We start from the raw sequence: 16,694 nt of genomic DNA on the forward strand, positions 1-16,694 counted from the left end.
ACGATTTTTTGTGGGTTGGAAGTATTTTATGATTTTTTTTTTCATTAGAACTGGAAGCAAAACGTCCACTCATGTACAAAAGGAAAATTCTCCGCAATTTTTTGTCCTTGAAAAATAATACACATATGGAGCTTTTCCTGCCACCGCATCAGAAGCTTTGTGTTTTTTTCGTACTTGATTTAAATTTAATAAAACGGAAAACTCATACTCCCTGAAATAACTGTTATCTTTCGGTTCGGACGCGATTTCGTCCATTCAACCGTCGGAATATTTTCTTTTCCCTTGCGAGAGCAAAATCATCTTGAAACCTGATTAATATACGGAGTGATTCACGCCAAAGAAAATCTCAATAATTCATTTGGCTCTTTCGGCGCTCTTGATCTCTGCCACCGGAGCCTCTTCAGCATCTTCCTCCCTAAATCATTCTTCCGAATCTAATTTTCCTCAGTACCATAACTCGACACCCTCCTCACATATTTTTTATTCGCATCACCCCCAAGAAGCTCACATCTGTGCCGAAGCGCTGCGATAATTCCGCGCCATCCTCGTCGCTAATGTCCACCATTGTGCCGCATAAAACAGGCCCAAAACGGGGTAGTTTCGCTGTTTGTTTCTCTTTTTATCGGGGGATGGGACCGACAATTTCCAGGACTGGCTGCACGTGCAAGTGGATTAACAGCGGACGTGTCCCGGCCAGGGGGTGAGATGACCCGCGAGTCGGCAACCCCCGAGGGTTCATTATGCGTCGGGGGTGAAAGAAGACGAGAAAAATCCCGATACGAGTGGAGGATTTAATTCAGAAACGATTTTATTCGGCTGTTGAAGCTTCGACGGGGGTTGGAATGTGAAGGGGGTGCTTGTTGCAAGTGTGGATATTGCGTCTCAAGGGCGGCGCTCGACTTCTACACCTGAACAAATCCATTTGACAATTCGAGTGACACGCGCTGGCGTCTCATTGGACAAGTGCGGTCACGTGAGCCGAATTTTACCGCGAGATTTAAATTCCTCGATTTTCTTTTCGCTTCTTAAGTTAATTAAAAGAGTGATTAATGACGATTTGTTACATAAGCGACGTTTAAGAATCGCGGATGAAACGCAGGATTAAGGAGTTGAATTTCTTAATTTTCCTACTCTTGTTATACAGATTTTCGCGATTTATCATAAACATCCCCTTGTTGAGTTGATTTATTTTTGTTTTCGGATGTATTTAATTCTTCTTTGTTCTGCTTGGTTTATTTAAAATTTATGAGGCAATTTTAACGCTCCGTGTTAAGTACACCGACTGGAAAGGGCCACAAGGGTTGCGAAAAATGTGCGAAAAAACACAAGGGACGGGTAAATTTGCTTCACTTCGGCTTTCTCTGAATTAAGAATGGGAAATGTTATAAGAGATGAATATAAAAATGTCAGTTGTGTTAAACAAAAAAGAGGTAAAAAGAAAAGAAAGAAAAAAAAGACAGTTAAGGTATATGGACGAATAAAAGCATAACAAATAAATTAAAAAAAAAATGTGTGACAAGTGTGAGAAGAGCCAAAGATTTGTAGATTCGTAGGAAATTGAAGACTTCCAAAAAAAAATTTAAATTCCAACCAAACAAACTAGTACACTGGAAGAAAACATGGACAAATGAAATACAATGAACACTAAAAAATACTACATAATAGGAAAAAAATTGTAAAATTTGTGAAAATACAACACAATTGTTGCTGACAACTAAAACACAATGCCTAGATGCCGTGCCCCTTTATAATAATAATAAAATTGCAAAAACTGGAACGTATGAAAATGAAACGAAGTTACCATTGATGATAAAAAATTAATACACAATACTCTTCGGTTATGACGTTAGATAATAGTACATTATTTGACGAGCTAATAATAACGAAAGTTAAAAAACGAGCCGCAGGCGAGTTTTTTAATCACCAGAGTGGATTATAAGCATTATTCGCGAGTTAAATACGACGTTTTATCTACGACTTTTTTTCATAAAACACTTAACTTACAAAATTTTTAAGATCTGTGACTTATGATAAATCATAAGTGACTTATAATAAGTCACGGGTGTAATTTATGTCCAGCATAATGTATCTATAGTTACGTAAATAATAAACGTATAAGATCTGTGACTTATAATAAGTCACGGGTGTAATATATGACTAGCATAATATATTTATAGTTACGTAAATAATGAACGTATTATTTAATGATCGCAGATAAAATATTTATTCAAATTTATTTAAATTCAGTTCTTATTTATTTTATGAAAATAGCAATAATTGCTGCTGGCGCAGACTGAAACTGTAAAAGCTCTCGCAACTTTTCTATCAACACTGCTCTGTTTAACTAACGTAATAAATTAAATTGAGATTTCGATCCCGAACATGTGGATGCCCTTTGAACCATCAACTGTGTAATGAACTCATATTTAAGTCGTGCTTCATTTAGTGTTTCCATTTCAACAACGTCGCGTATTTTCCGCCACAGAACGCTCCACTTTTCATTTTCGTCCTTTGAAAGCTAACTTTTCGGGAGGAAAACCCTCAGACTATCCTATTAAAAATTGACACGACACAGGAACAACTACTCAGAGAAGATAAAGAGCGACATTTTACAACGCACTAAAATGGACGCAAATAAAACACACCGACTAGGAGCACCTCTCGTCCTTTAGAAATATTATTTGGTCTTTATTCAAAATTGCCCTGTTATTCCGGCGATGTTACGTAAGAATAACATTTCCGTCGTAACTGGATCAACTTTCCGTTCCGGTTAAACGACGTAATATATTCTTGAATAAGGTGAAGCTGAAGTCGACCAGATGGAGCTTTGCGAATTAAGCTCCTTACGTAACGGAGAAAAACACTAGGTACCTATTAAAAAAAATGAGACCGTGCAAGATCCGATTCTACCAATTTGGGGGACCATATCAATTCATAAGACGCGATGAAAAACTTTTCTGATCGGATCATTTTTTTCTCGAAGCTGTAAAGCTTCATTACGTTACGTGTGCGAGAATGAGACAGCGCTGCGCATCCAGTACACTCAGCTCAACCTCTAACGTCAAAGTAATGTAGTGTACACAAATCATAGGGAAAAATCAAATCAAACAAAAACAAAATGAGCACAACTCCAGTACACTCAGCTCAACCTCTAACGTCACAGTATTCAAATCAAACAAAAACAAAATGAGAAAGAAATAACTGACTGGAATAAGATGGATTTTTCTGTGCGTTTTACGTGAACTCCATAAATTGTGAGGACAATTCAGATCTGGGAAACAACAAAAAGACGAAAAAACTACAAAATCGATCAAAATTGGAAAAAATACATATTGTGACATTACGATCTGAGTCTGTTGTACAACTTATCACACCGTCCCACGTCCGCCACTTTCCGCTCCAAGACACCTTGTTTTGGGATGCAACGTGTGCCGGCGTCCTGCGTGCTCGTCGCCGTCCCGTGGAGGCGGCGTCGCCAGTCGTGCACGCGTCCCGATGCCAGCCCGACGCGTTTCCAACGCACTCTTGTCCGTTTCGCGAGCGCTTTATCGTCCCTTTATCGGTGGCGCGTTGCGTACGATTCCTTCTTATCAGCGACCGTTCTAATTTCCTCCGGTTCGTTGTTTCGTCCGCGTTCTGAGTGCTCGCACCAGTGCAGTTCGTTCTTGTTGTGCTTTCGAATTAATTTGCGGCGCCGCCGATTTTTCCCTAAAGGTTGGTACCCATAAACTGTATACTTTTTCTGGTGTGGTGGGGGGGGGGGCGGTCGATCGCCGCCAAGAGTGTGTGTTGATTAAAAGTTTTCGGCGGGTCCTGAATTTTTGAGAGGGGGTATTTATAGAGGGATCGATGTTGTGAGGTTATGTTGCAGAGCGGTACGACGTGGGTGACATTTTGACAGGTGACATTTACCTCCGAGCGGTGTTCTAGCTGAATTTATAAGTTAATCCACTGACTCGTCTATTCAATATTCTAATTTATACAGGACGGAGCAAGAAAATGAGACCGGTTGCTAATTGGGTGAATCCATCATTTTGACATTTGACATTAACACAAACCGTATCGCTTATGAAAACCTAAAAAAAACACAAAAGACTCTTTGTTTGATTTTTTTTTGCGTCATGTTATTCCTCCTAAAGAAATTCAATTATCAACATCGTGAAAAGTTAAAAAAGTTATTTAATAAGTCGGCCATATTTTCCATGTACTTTATCTACAACATATCCAATTACATTCCTTATCGACCTTGGTTCCCCAACATTATCAACATCAGGCAGATAAATTCAGAAATTGTTATGGATTTTATTGTGACACTTGGTTAAAGGATTAATCCTGTGTGGTCCTTGCGCAAATTATACAACTACCTTCTACACCTAATTAAAATATATTGCTTCACGACACAAAATTCTAAAACCACAAGCTCTTTGGAAGAATATGTTGATCACACTGTATCACTATCTTATCCTACGGAAGCGGCACATTCAAATGCGAACAATAACAGCGCGATAGTGTTAAAAAGTGTGACACGCACACCAGAGATAAGACACCAATTAACGTATCTGCAAAATGGGCCCAGACCTATTTTTAACAATACTTGTTGTAATTTGATTACATTAAATCGAAATAAACCCAATTCCAGGCACGTAGTCAGGTCGCGAGTGCCCACAGCAATTAGTTCACCAGTGTTGGTACTGTTTCCATTGTTCTAAAATCCGTCACGAATTTGCAAAACAAAACATTACTTCAATTAAGCGAGCTTAAAAGCTGTGCTTTCGGTTGGATCATTCGCTTGGAACGGGATATTCTATAAAAAAATGTATTTCGGTCAAATTGGTATAAATGGTATAAATTGATTGTGTTCGGGGTGAAATGCTAATTGAGGCTTTAAAAAAAAATCTCCGAATTACGGTTCGCACAACGAGATTTGAGTGCACTGGAAATTTACATTTACATTACAAAATGTCCGGAAAATTTGGACCGAGAGTAATTACGTTGTTGACTGGGTCCTTGTTAATTCTATTTCTGAATGCGATTTTTTTTGTGCGGAGTGGAAGACACGCTACGTGATGAGAAGACAAATTCGCGATGGAAATCAGTAAGGCATCGGAGGAAAACTGGATAATCTGACATGCTTGATTTTGGTTAAGAAAATAAAATAATAAAACACGATACAAATAAGACAACAAATAAAATATGTAGAAAGTTTTCTAAAAATTATTAGGGGTATTTTTTCAAGCTTCAATATTGATAAAATTGTTATTATTGTCAAAAAGTCATCAAGTCCAAAAAGTGCATCTTTTTCATCCGAGTCTGAATTTTCTGGCCGAGGCGCAGCCGAGGCACACAGGCAAGGATAAAAGACACTTTTTGGCAGACCGCACGAATTACAAAGCAAAAGACATCATTGGAAAAATTACAAATTTATTTTGTTTCTACCTTTGTCAAATTGATAAGTGTATTAATACATATTAACAATTTTTTTATAGTACATATTTGTTATCAGCTTGCCAACAAAACTAGAAATTTACTATTTCCAATTCAATTACTTATTTACGTAATTTATGGTGACAGGACAATTATCGGTTTTGTCAGTTTCCTTGCTAACTTACTTAACAAACCAACAGATGGCGCCACGGTCAGCGTCCGAAAAAGCGTTACGTTTCGTCCGCTTGTGAGTACGTAAAATTACCGTTTTCATTAAGGGTACCTAAAAAATCTTTAGCGCCAAAACTTCACGTTGTTAAAAACTATGAAACTTGACTAAAAATTCTTGTCTTGCAACGATTTGCACGATGTAAATTTTGTCTGAAATCTTTTTTCTTCATCAAATTTATTATCAAAAATTTTATGAATTTCTTAAAGATTCCGCTTTATCTTTTCATCTTCCTCCAACAAAAAAAAAGTAAAAAATTTGAAAATGAAAAGATCTGCTAGGTCAAAAATTTTTAAAATTGAGGATTCTCACTAATAATGATTCCATTTTGCGCAAATCTCTGCCACACTTTCGCAACAATTACTTCAACATTTTTCGAAAAAATTACAAAATATCTATACGTCCTTCCCCCCACTCCCCCAGCCTTTACGCCACCTGCACCTTCACATTATCATCATTTCCGCTTCTACACCCTCCAAAACCCATCAACTCCATCGAAAAAAACAACTTGAAAAAAACTCGCACCCCTTGGCGCGTTCACTTCCTGAACACGAGTGATAAACGCCCCTCCTAACAACCCCTCGCTGAACAAATCCAAGAAAAGCGTACGGCGTCCCGATCGGAACGTCGATGCTCCAGGACAATAGCCATCGTCGTAAGCCCAGATTACATTTGTTACGCTCCAACAAGTACCGCATCCTTGCTCACTTCGCCCCCGTTCGGGACTCCGGCAGCCCCCTCGTCCCACTTGAACCAACCGAGCGGTTGCGTCGATGATCGAGTCGCGTTCTGGACGTCATCCCGTGGGACGCACGTCTAGAAATCGTCTGCACCCGACAATTACAACAAATTTAGAAGTGAACAGGTTTCCTGGAAAAAACGAGCAAATTATTTCAAATCTGCCAGATGAAATATGCGATTTTTTGCTTGCACGTTACGACCCATTTCATCAACCTGTGCGCCCTCTGAATTATTAATTTTCATTTACTCCACTCCCGGTTGCTATTCATTCTTTTTAATTACTTGGCCCCCACGCGATCCGCCAAGAAAACTTGCCTAGATTTTTATTTTTTCGGACGAAACAAATCCTTCCAAATTGAACATTTCGCTTCTTATTAAATTAATTACCACGGAACCTGCCACGATGGATTTGTTGGAACGTTGCAAATACAATTTCACCGAAAACAATACTCAAATGGAAAACTCCCCGATTTTCCGATCGTTCGAATAGAACGTTTGACAGCCGTAGAGGTTATGTCCGTAGTGTATTACGCTGCGCTCGAGTGGCGCCACCTGTCCAGTTGACAACCTCACGCACTGCCTACTCGACAAACTGGAAGAATTCGAACACGCACGCTTATCGATTGTCCGAAAAAGAGAAAATTTCTTCTGCTCAGCGTCCGAATTAAAAATTTACCGACGAATCAGATCGATACATGTTACGTAACCGAAATGGAATGATCGGATCGTGGTCGATTATCGCTCCCCGATGACCGACTTTGCTGGGACGTCTTTCGGTTTGTTTGAAGACTGACTCCTCCAGTCGCAGCGGTCGTTTTGTTATTAAGATCGCAAACCTCTTTGTAACCGAATCTGTTTGATGATCGCTGTCGAGATGAACAAATAAAGTGGGGGCCGGGAGAGTAGCAAACAGATTGTTAGACGGAGATTTGCTTGACGCAATTGTAAAATGTGATAAATCTTGAGACATTCTTGACATAATTGGGTGTTGTGCGGACGGCGGCGCGGCATTCAGGCAGGGGTTATTAATGATTATTACGTATTACAGGGTGGAGTTTCTCAAAGAAACGAATATTTTACTTTCAGAAATTGATATCGTGATTGTGTTTTATGGTAAAAGGGAAGTTCAAAACTGTTTTAGAGTTCTACAAAGTTGTTCGAAATGGAATTTGTGCATCACAAGAGGAGAAATAAAAATGCAGCGACAGAAGCTTGGATTTCTATGAAGTAAAATACGAGAAAATGGAAACGTAGAAAACGTCTCAAAGATTATTAAACTTAGTCGCAGAATTAATAGAAGGGATGAAGATGCATTTTAATGGAAGGAATTGAGTAAATACGTATAAAAAAAAAGAAATGGATAGAACAAAAAAACTTCGAGAGTTGTAAAAGTAGTGAAACAACATTAGAATAGGAGAATAGAAGCATAAAAAAATAAAAGTAAAAAGTCATTTGGGATTTTACTTCTCAGTGGAAATTTTAGAGCATTGTTCATAAAAAAGTAATTTAGTAAATGTGATATTTAGTAGGTCGTGCGACCAACCATCACGTGATTGCTGCCTTGCAAATGTCAAATTACGGGAATATCTGACTGTGCAATCATCACTGTCAGCGTTGCCAACCGCACAGTCCTTAGGACAATTACCCGTAATCCTGGTTGCGATCTGTCATGGAACCGAATGAACGTGAAACTCCTTTGAAGCAAACATTTCCCGTACAACTGTTTATTACAACGAAGGCGCCGCCTAATTGTTTACAGAGTTTGGTATTTTTCATGTTTCAATGGTGGCAACAATCCCGTGGCCCTGAACCTGAATGTCATGTTGCACAAGTTAAAGAGCATAAATGTGACTCGCAAATGTCAATTTACGGAAGCGTTTAAGGATACAGTTGACACCTAAGCGTTGCCAACTGTGTGGCTGTTAATTAACTTATCCATAAGCTAAAACAATGTTCGTTATGTGGGACGAATTTAGGGTTAATCTTGTTATAAATAATCACTTTATAATGTATAGAATACAGTTTTCAAACACTGGGTACATAGAGAAATTAAAATAATACCGTGTGATCTAAAAAAAATTGGATCGTGCAAAAAAATTGGCAGTCAGGACACTAATCACGTGATTATCGGTTTGCTAATATCAAATTAGAGAAGTGTCTCGGTATATAATCGTCACTTTCAATGTTGCCAACCCTACAATAATTAAAAAACATTTTTTATTTAAAGTTGGCGTTGAAATGTCGATTGTGAACGTACCACTCGTCAATCTGCAGAGTGAAAACACAAACAACGCAAAAAGAGAGCTGATCTGTGATCTGTAATGCTTGGTGCGTTCACAATCGACTCTTCAACGCCAAATTTCAGGAGAAATTTAAATGAACACCTGATATAATTTGGTATATCTCATATTTAAATTTAAACAAGTTCCACACAAATACATAAATTAAAAAGTTATTTGGCACATGTTATATTTAATATAATAATCGTGTGATACCTGACTTGCAAATGTCAACTACGAACGTTTCCAAATGCTCGCAACGTTGCCAATTGTTCCTACAGTTATTTCTTTCAGTAGTTATTTCCGAAAAATATATTTTATTTTTCGCTTATCAATTATTGATTATTGTATGTCTGTGATACAAGCTATATATACCAGTTTGTTAGGCCCTAGGGCATGATAAGCGGGCATAATGATAACGCCCGTTGCAACAAACGCCATGCCATATTATAAATAAAACTGCATTATCATAGATAAAAAACAAAGCATATAGACAAAGCGATCTTGACTTTATTTCATATAAGCTACTTTCAAGATTGTTATCGATCAATTTCTGCATTCAAAGTATAAAATAAAACCTTATATGAACCACTGGCATAACTATCGGGTCTTCATTTAAATTTCCAGTCAAAGTTGCCGTTGAAGAGTGGATTGTGAACGCACCACTTGTGTAAAAACACAAACAACGGTAAGATTTAAACTAATCCGTGATCCGTAATCCATAGTGCATTCACAATCGACTCTTCAACGTCAACTTTGAGGAGAAATTTAAATGAATACCCGATAGATATTTATAAATCTTAGGAAATTACAAAACCTCGCGCCAAAGGCCCTCAGATCTGTAAACTGTTGCCATCGAATATAAACTTCTTCATTATGCCCTAGATACATAAATAACTATTACGCAACACACGTTAGGAATATTATCGATGAAAATCATTTGTCATCCATGTTGACTTGCAAATGTCAAATTACGAGAGTTACAATTAAAACACTTTATGGAAATTGCAAGTCATTAGGTGTACTGCATGTATGAATTTAACATAAACGCATTTTATCAACCAAAAGATTAAAAAACTGTTTAGGAAAATTACAAAAATTATGATATCTATCATATTTAATTGACCGTTCGAGCGACACTCATCTGTCTTGCAAACGTCAAATCATGGAAGTGTCTAAATAAAGGAATAAACGTTGAGCGTTTCTTAAAATAAATATTGTCCTTCTCCAAATAGCGGAAGTACCGAAGTATTATTCAGAGAAATTACAAACCACATGATATTTAAATTTAGTTTTAAATACATTTTGTATAACAAAAGTTTAAAATGCTCTAGGGAAATGGTAATTTAGATTCGTCAAATTACGACCGTGTTCAAGTACATAACCGTTGCATTCAGCATTACCAACTGCAGAGTTGTTAAAACACATTTATTCATACGACTATGAGATTATGTGAAGGCCGTTATGTAACAAGCTAAACGCTAACTTCTCCCCGAAGTTACTTTTTTCATATTTTATATAAAAATCTGTAACAAAAGACTGAATGATTAATGATTGTTTAGGAATATTAAATAAGTTATTTCACATACGAACACCTATGTCACATTTAATTGGCGGTTGGCACAACAATCACGTGACTACGCATTCTTAACTGTCAAATTACGGAAGTGTGCAAGTCTGCACTCGTCAGTCTCAGTGTTGCCAACTGAAAGGCATTTGTTCACAAACTTGCTTTTAAACTGAACCTGACATATAAATTCACTGTCAAGGTAATTTCCTCACAATTCATACAAAAATTTCTAGGGCATTGTTTACGGAAACTGCATAACCTGTTCGGCACATTTAAAATTCAAAATTTATTTGCAACACGTTTTGCGTAAGAAGATTTTCACACAATGTTCAGGAAAATTATTAAATCAGCGGTGGCAACAGTAATCACGTGACTGCTGACTTGTAAACGTCAAATTGAGGAAGCGCCAACAATGCAATTATTGTTGCAGGACATAATTTTTAACACACAAAAGAGGGAAAACTGAACAGTTTCCAGTTACCTTTTCCACACAATTAGTTTGAATCTTTCATAATTAAACGACGGTTGAAATAATAATCACGTCTCTTGAATTGCGGAATTGTCAAAGTTTACAATCGTCATTGTGAACATTAGCAGCCCCACATTAAATGAAGGTTCGAACTATAAGCGCACGACTCCCGTTCTGGAAGTGTCAAAATCCGGCAGCGCCAAGTTTACAATTACTGCTTTCAGCATTGCCAACCGTACAATTGCCTGTTAAAGTACACTTACCCAACTATCCACTCGAGGATTATTACGACACAGACCGGACTTTAAACCCCTCTTAAAGTTAACTTTTCCATATAATACACTTTACACGAGTAAGATTTAAACCACTGTTTGCCAAATAACGATTCTCTCTTGCTTTAATAATTTTTCAAATTGAAATTTCCAGCAAAATACCATTTGGCGCCATCCGAAAAATTTTCAGATCCCTTCATTAGCATATCGCCCCTAACTAAATCCCATTTTGATGTAAATCACCCCATCGTAAGCTCGGCATTTAGTTCCGTTTAATTGAACTCGTGTTTGGTGGATTTTCAGAATTGACGCAAAACTGTCAAAAAGTGAACCCGGGTTGACGAACTGGTGTCGCTGGTGCCGCAGTGGGTACTGTTGACCTGGATACGTGCCTGGAATTGTCGCTGGTTTGCCAACGAGAATCGATAGTCGACATTTTACATTTGATCCGGAAATGTTCAAATTAAAAATTATTTAAAAATTCACCGGAACGGGAGACGTCACGTGATCGTAAAAAAAATTTACTAACCGAGAACTAAACGTAACTGTGAGTAATGGAGGTTTAAATGCGAAAAATATGTCCATAGAAGTTTCTTATTCCCAACGCTAATTTAGCAAAGTTAACACATCTCTAAAGCAAATATTTAGACATTTCTCTATTTGTGCCGATCCTAGTGTCTTAAATAGGTCACTGACACTCCTGGCCCTACATTAGTTACATAACCCGACACCTAATTACTGTTGTGCGTTTCATAATTTTCCATCCAACGTGTACACTTACAACTCTTATAATGCTGTGCCGCTTCATATACACAAGACACAAATTTAGTCTCCACTTATATGTATTTTCACGAAACAAATTTCTCTTTCATTTTTTTCAGCAGTGGTAACATTTGTACCTTTTAATTTGATTCTGTATCTACAACTTTACCGCATTCAGCCAGGATTGTGGATTTTGTAAGGCGATTACGAAGGATAGGTCCTTTGGCAAATGCCACAATTAAATCGATATCAATTTCCGAATTTATTGTCAAATGATAATTAATACAATTGCGGTATTGCGGTAGTTTCGTTTGATTGTTTGCCTTCCAAAATCGATAAAAACGTAATTAGATATGTTTTAGATAAAAGAAAAAAAAACAGTATAACAACTGCTTCGATACGAAACTTATTTGTGAAAACAACAGAAAATCGCTTTAGATAACGTTAGTTTCGCGTAAAATAGAACCGTCTGTTGCAATTTTTTCTACTGTATACATACAGGGTGTATCTAAAATGCGTGTTTTTTTTACCTGTGGATAAGGGGGAACATTTTCTGTCGTGATAGAGAAATGGAGCCTTGTCAAAAAAATTAAATAATTAAATAAATTAAAATTTTCATAGTTACAAAAAAATAAAGACTAGTTAATTACACAAAACGACTAGTTTGTTAAAAATTGACGGACAAAAAAATCTTGGAAAACTTTTGTGAATTTTGCAAAATGTTATACTTAGAGAAAAGTTTTAAAAATTGGCGAGTTCTTCCACTGGTTAAAATTAATACACGTATTTCAGATACATCCTGTATATATGTATTTTTCATATACATTGGAAAATCGGTTTAATTAAAGCACATTTCGATGGTGGCGTCGACTATAAATCGAGATCGTTTTGTGGAATTTAGATAAGGGAAGTGTGCATTAAGCAAAAACAACATTTTAATCGATCCGCTGATAAATTACCGATGCATCAGGACAACAAACAATCCGACTACTGTTGCTGGTTAATGTGGGAATGACAAAATCTTCGATTTTAACGTTGTAGTAGAGAGAAATTGTGGCAAAATGATAAGTTGGTGAAACAGATAATTGTTCTCAAAAAAGGAAAAGGAAGAACCATGCGGAAATCGTTTGCACAGGGCTGCTAAATAACTGAAACGTCAGAGAGAGCACAACTCAAAGGATTAATTAAAAATGTTTTCTCTTTAAATATAGAAATTGTAAATTACATTCTTTTGCTAAAAATAAATGCAAGCAATTAATTTCTCTGACAAATTAAAATAAACGAAATCATGGGACGTGTGACTTACTTGTTAGTATCAGTTTTAGTAAGGTTGATGAATTGATATACCGGGTGATTCAGATTGGTATTCGCGCCCCTATATCTTTTTTATTTTAAGAAAAAAGTATAGGAAACCATATATATTTGTAAATCGCTTATGAAACTACAATAGATGACGTTGTCAAATCTTCTCTACGATGACATATGTCAAAGTTAAAACAGTCAACTTTTTTTTTTAAATAGTACATTATACATTTCTTAGTCTATTCTTGTAAAGCTTTTTTTTCTACATTTGAATGTGTAAAAAAAGTTGACACTTGCAATAGGAAAAAATCGAGAAAAAAAATAATTTATTCGAAAGTGTTATTTTCTAAAAAGAGCTAGTTAGCCATGGAGACAATTGAATTTTGACATTAATAGCGTCAATTATTAACGTACCTACATTTAAATAAATAGCTATGTTATAACCTACATTTAAATAAATAACTATGATATAACATCTGGCTTCGAAACCTAACTTCTTCCTGACTATAACCGCTTTGAATGCATGGGAATCGTATTCGAATTATTTGAATATTTGAATAGGTGACTATGTAAAATTCGAATAAGTGTAAATTCTAATATTCGAATAAAATAAATTCAGGATGGATCGGGTATTTCACTGTCAAATAATTTTATTTTTTGGTTATGTAATTCTTACAATAGTGCGATGCAGGGAATTTAGCATAGTAAATTCAGTATGGATTTGGTATTTCGTCCGAGTCTCAGTTTTCTGGCCGAGGCGCACCCGAGGCTTGAAAACAAACAAGGTCAAATCATTTTATTTTTTGGCTACGTGGTTGTCTTGTAAATAGTGACATGCAGGGAACCAACATAATGCGAATTTACAAATGTTTGGCTTACTATACTAAGGACAACGTAACATTTTATCTGCCCCGCCCATTTCATTTTCTTAGTTACCAATCAAATAGGTTGTTAAGACGATCTGATTTACACAGTAAAAATTTCTGACATTCGAATTGTCTTAATGACATTTTATTTTTAAAAACCTAAAATAATAATTGTGGACTTGACAGCAAAATTCTAACCTTAACTTTTTTACGTGGCAAATGTGATGAAAAGTTGTACAGATAGAATCTGGCTTTGATTCTGATTGGTCAATTTTAGTGGGCGGAGCAGATAAAAAGTTATAACGGCAATACTATAGCCCTTTTTAGAAAATAACGCTTTCAAATAAATTAAATCATATTTTATTATTTTTCTCGATTTTTTTCTGATGTGTCAACTTTTTTTACACATTCAAATGTAGAAAAAAAAGCTTTACAAGAATAGGCTAAGAAATGTATAGTGTACTATTTAAAAAAAAAAAAGTTGACTGTCTTAACTTTGACATATGTCATCGTAGAGAAGATTTGACAACATCATCTATTGTAGTTTCACAAGCGATTTACAAATATATATGGTTTGCTATACTTTTTTCTTAAAACAAAAAAGATGTAGGGCCGCGAATACCAAACTGAATCACCCGGTATATGGTTGTAGTGCGGAATAAAAGGCTGTCATCTAACAATAGGCATAAAGTGAGAAAGTAAGATAACTGAGAAGAAGCAACAGAAATGAGAATGAAAATGTTACAAAATGATAGTGTTAAACTACAGATAAATTATATTGGAAAATGTAGACAAATGTAAGAAAGACAAATTAAATAAAAATATACAGGGTGTCTCAGCTAAGACTTTCGAGCCTAATAACTCAGTTATTTTCCAGCGGATTTTTGTGAAATTTAAAATGCACATATTTTAGACGGTGAAGAATAAAATCCCATTAATGCAATCACCCAAGTCTTAAAAGCGTAATTTTTACATGCCCTTTTAAAATGTTGAATCAATTAAGATTTACATAAAAAATTGATCGTCAATAAAAAATGCTGTAGGGAAAAACTCGTCCTTGAAAGACGTCTGGGTTGCAAGAAAAAAGCAAAAAACTGTGTTAAACGTGGCTGCAAATGCAAAAACGTAGACGCTATGAAACAAACGCGCTATTTTGCAGAATTTTGGTCATCCCTTTTCGCAGAAGCGCAGGTGACATATTTGACGTTTATCTTGCTAACCTTACAAACACTTACAAAGTTAAAGACAATATTTGGACGCAATTTATTATACTGGATGCTTTAATTCTTCCATAAAGGACTAAAACACGATCGGGATATTTTAGCAAGGTAATTTAATTCACGTACGCTTCCTGTGTCTTCAAAGAAATTAACGACTCTCTTTACCTTACATTTTGTAAAGCCTACATTTGGATAGTGTTCCACGAGAAAACGAACTGTGTCATTGAAGTTCTTTACGACACTCTCACAATTTGACGTTTCTAATAAAGCGCGTCCAATTTTGACATACTTTAAACGGTGTACAAAATATTGCTTGGCAATTAATCATCAATTGTTTCAAAAGGTAACTGATCAAATATCTTCAAATTTTACATTAAATTTTTAACGACAAAATCTAATCTTTTCGTTGAATCAGACAAGTGATTTACTCAATTGTTTGTGTAGACCTCTATTTTTTAATGTTTAACAATCTAATAATAATCGCACATAATTTTCGATAAAGGAAACATGTGTTAAAATTACATTTTTTATTATTACTATTTGAACCTTCACGGTCTAAAATATCTGCATTTTTAATTTCATAAAAATTCGTTGGCAAATAACCGAGATATTAGGCTATAAAGTTTTAGCTGAGACACCCTATAAATTTTTAAATATCAGATCAAATGCACAGGAGATTTAAATGGGAAGATAAAATTATTAAATAAATTATAGATAAAAAACTTTCAAAAAACAAAAACAAAGATTTTAGTAAGCTTGAGGATGTGAAGACAAAGACTGTAGAGATTTGAAAAAATATAAAAACATACAATGAAAGGAGATATGCAAAATCGTGCATAACAAACGGTGTTTCGATAAAAGAAAAAGAAAATTAGAAAGAAGTCAATGGACTTAAGAAGAAATTAACATGAGAACTAGAGTTTGCAAACCACTTTCCAACCACTTGGGCGACGTATTATAGAAGATAAGAAAAAATATAATGAAAATAAAAAAGGAAAAGAGAAACATGTAAAACTACATATTAAGTAAAAAAATAATTTTGTAAAAAACATTAAATTAAATCCATCGAAGAAACGACATAATTAATTATCTTCCAAGAAGAGAGAAGAGCAGGTGAAATGCCGCAAGTGAAGCTAAATATACTAAATTAAATAAATATATTTCTAATAAATTTGTTAAATCAATACATTTAACAAAGAATGAAAATGTTCTAAAAATATTAAAAAATACAATGTGAAATCATAGTAAATACTGGGTGCCCCAAAATTCGCGGAACAACTCAATGAGGTAATGTCAATTCATGTTAGAAAATAACGAGAAAAATAATTAAAAAATTCTATACCTCTTAGATTTGAAGATATGGGGGCCCAAAAGGTGCAGCTTTAATCTCATTTATTTTAAATAATAAAAAAGATTTTAACTATTTGTCTTTTACTAGCCAGTGGCCTAATAATTTTGAACGATTGTGATCAGGTTTGCAATTATTTTCTCCATTATTTCCAGCATTTCCAAGTAGTAATTTTATCTTCGTTTTACCTCAAATAGCGTACGGCAACATGG

At 35.5% G+C, this 16,694-nt stretch overlaps 2 protein-coding genes and 1 pseudogene across 2 annotated transcripts in view; 2 read left to right on the forward strand and 1 right to left on the reverse strand.

Moving 5' to 3' along the window:
* plx (PTB_TBC1D1_like and TBC domain-containing protein plx) overlaps window positions 1-16,694 on the reverse strand; it is a 112,759-nt gene that overhangs the window by 57,829 nt on the left and 38,236 nt on the right. The window lies entirely within an intron of this gene.
* LOC138128138 (uncharacterized) overlaps window positions 1-16,694 on the forward strand; it is a 29,136-nt pseudogene that overhangs the window by 2,685 nt on the left and 9,757 nt on the right.
* Window positions 3,469-16,694, forward strand: part of Syt7 (Synaptotagmin 7) — a 313,595-nt gene continuing 300,369 nt past the window's right edge. The window contains exon 1 of the mRNA XM_069044670.1: window positions 3,469-3,714. The gene's annotated coding sequence lies outside the window, so the exon portion shown is untranslated. The remainder of the gene's footprint in view (window positions 3,715-16,694) is intronic.

The sequence above is a fragment of the Tenebrio molitor genome, chromosome 4, assembly GCF_963966145.1.
Source record: "Tenebrio molitor chromosome 4, icTenMoli1.1, whole genome shotgun sequence".
Classification (NCBI taxonomy): Eukaryota; Metazoa; Arthropoda; class Insecta; order Coleoptera; family Tenebrionidae; genus Tenebrio; species Tenebrio molitor.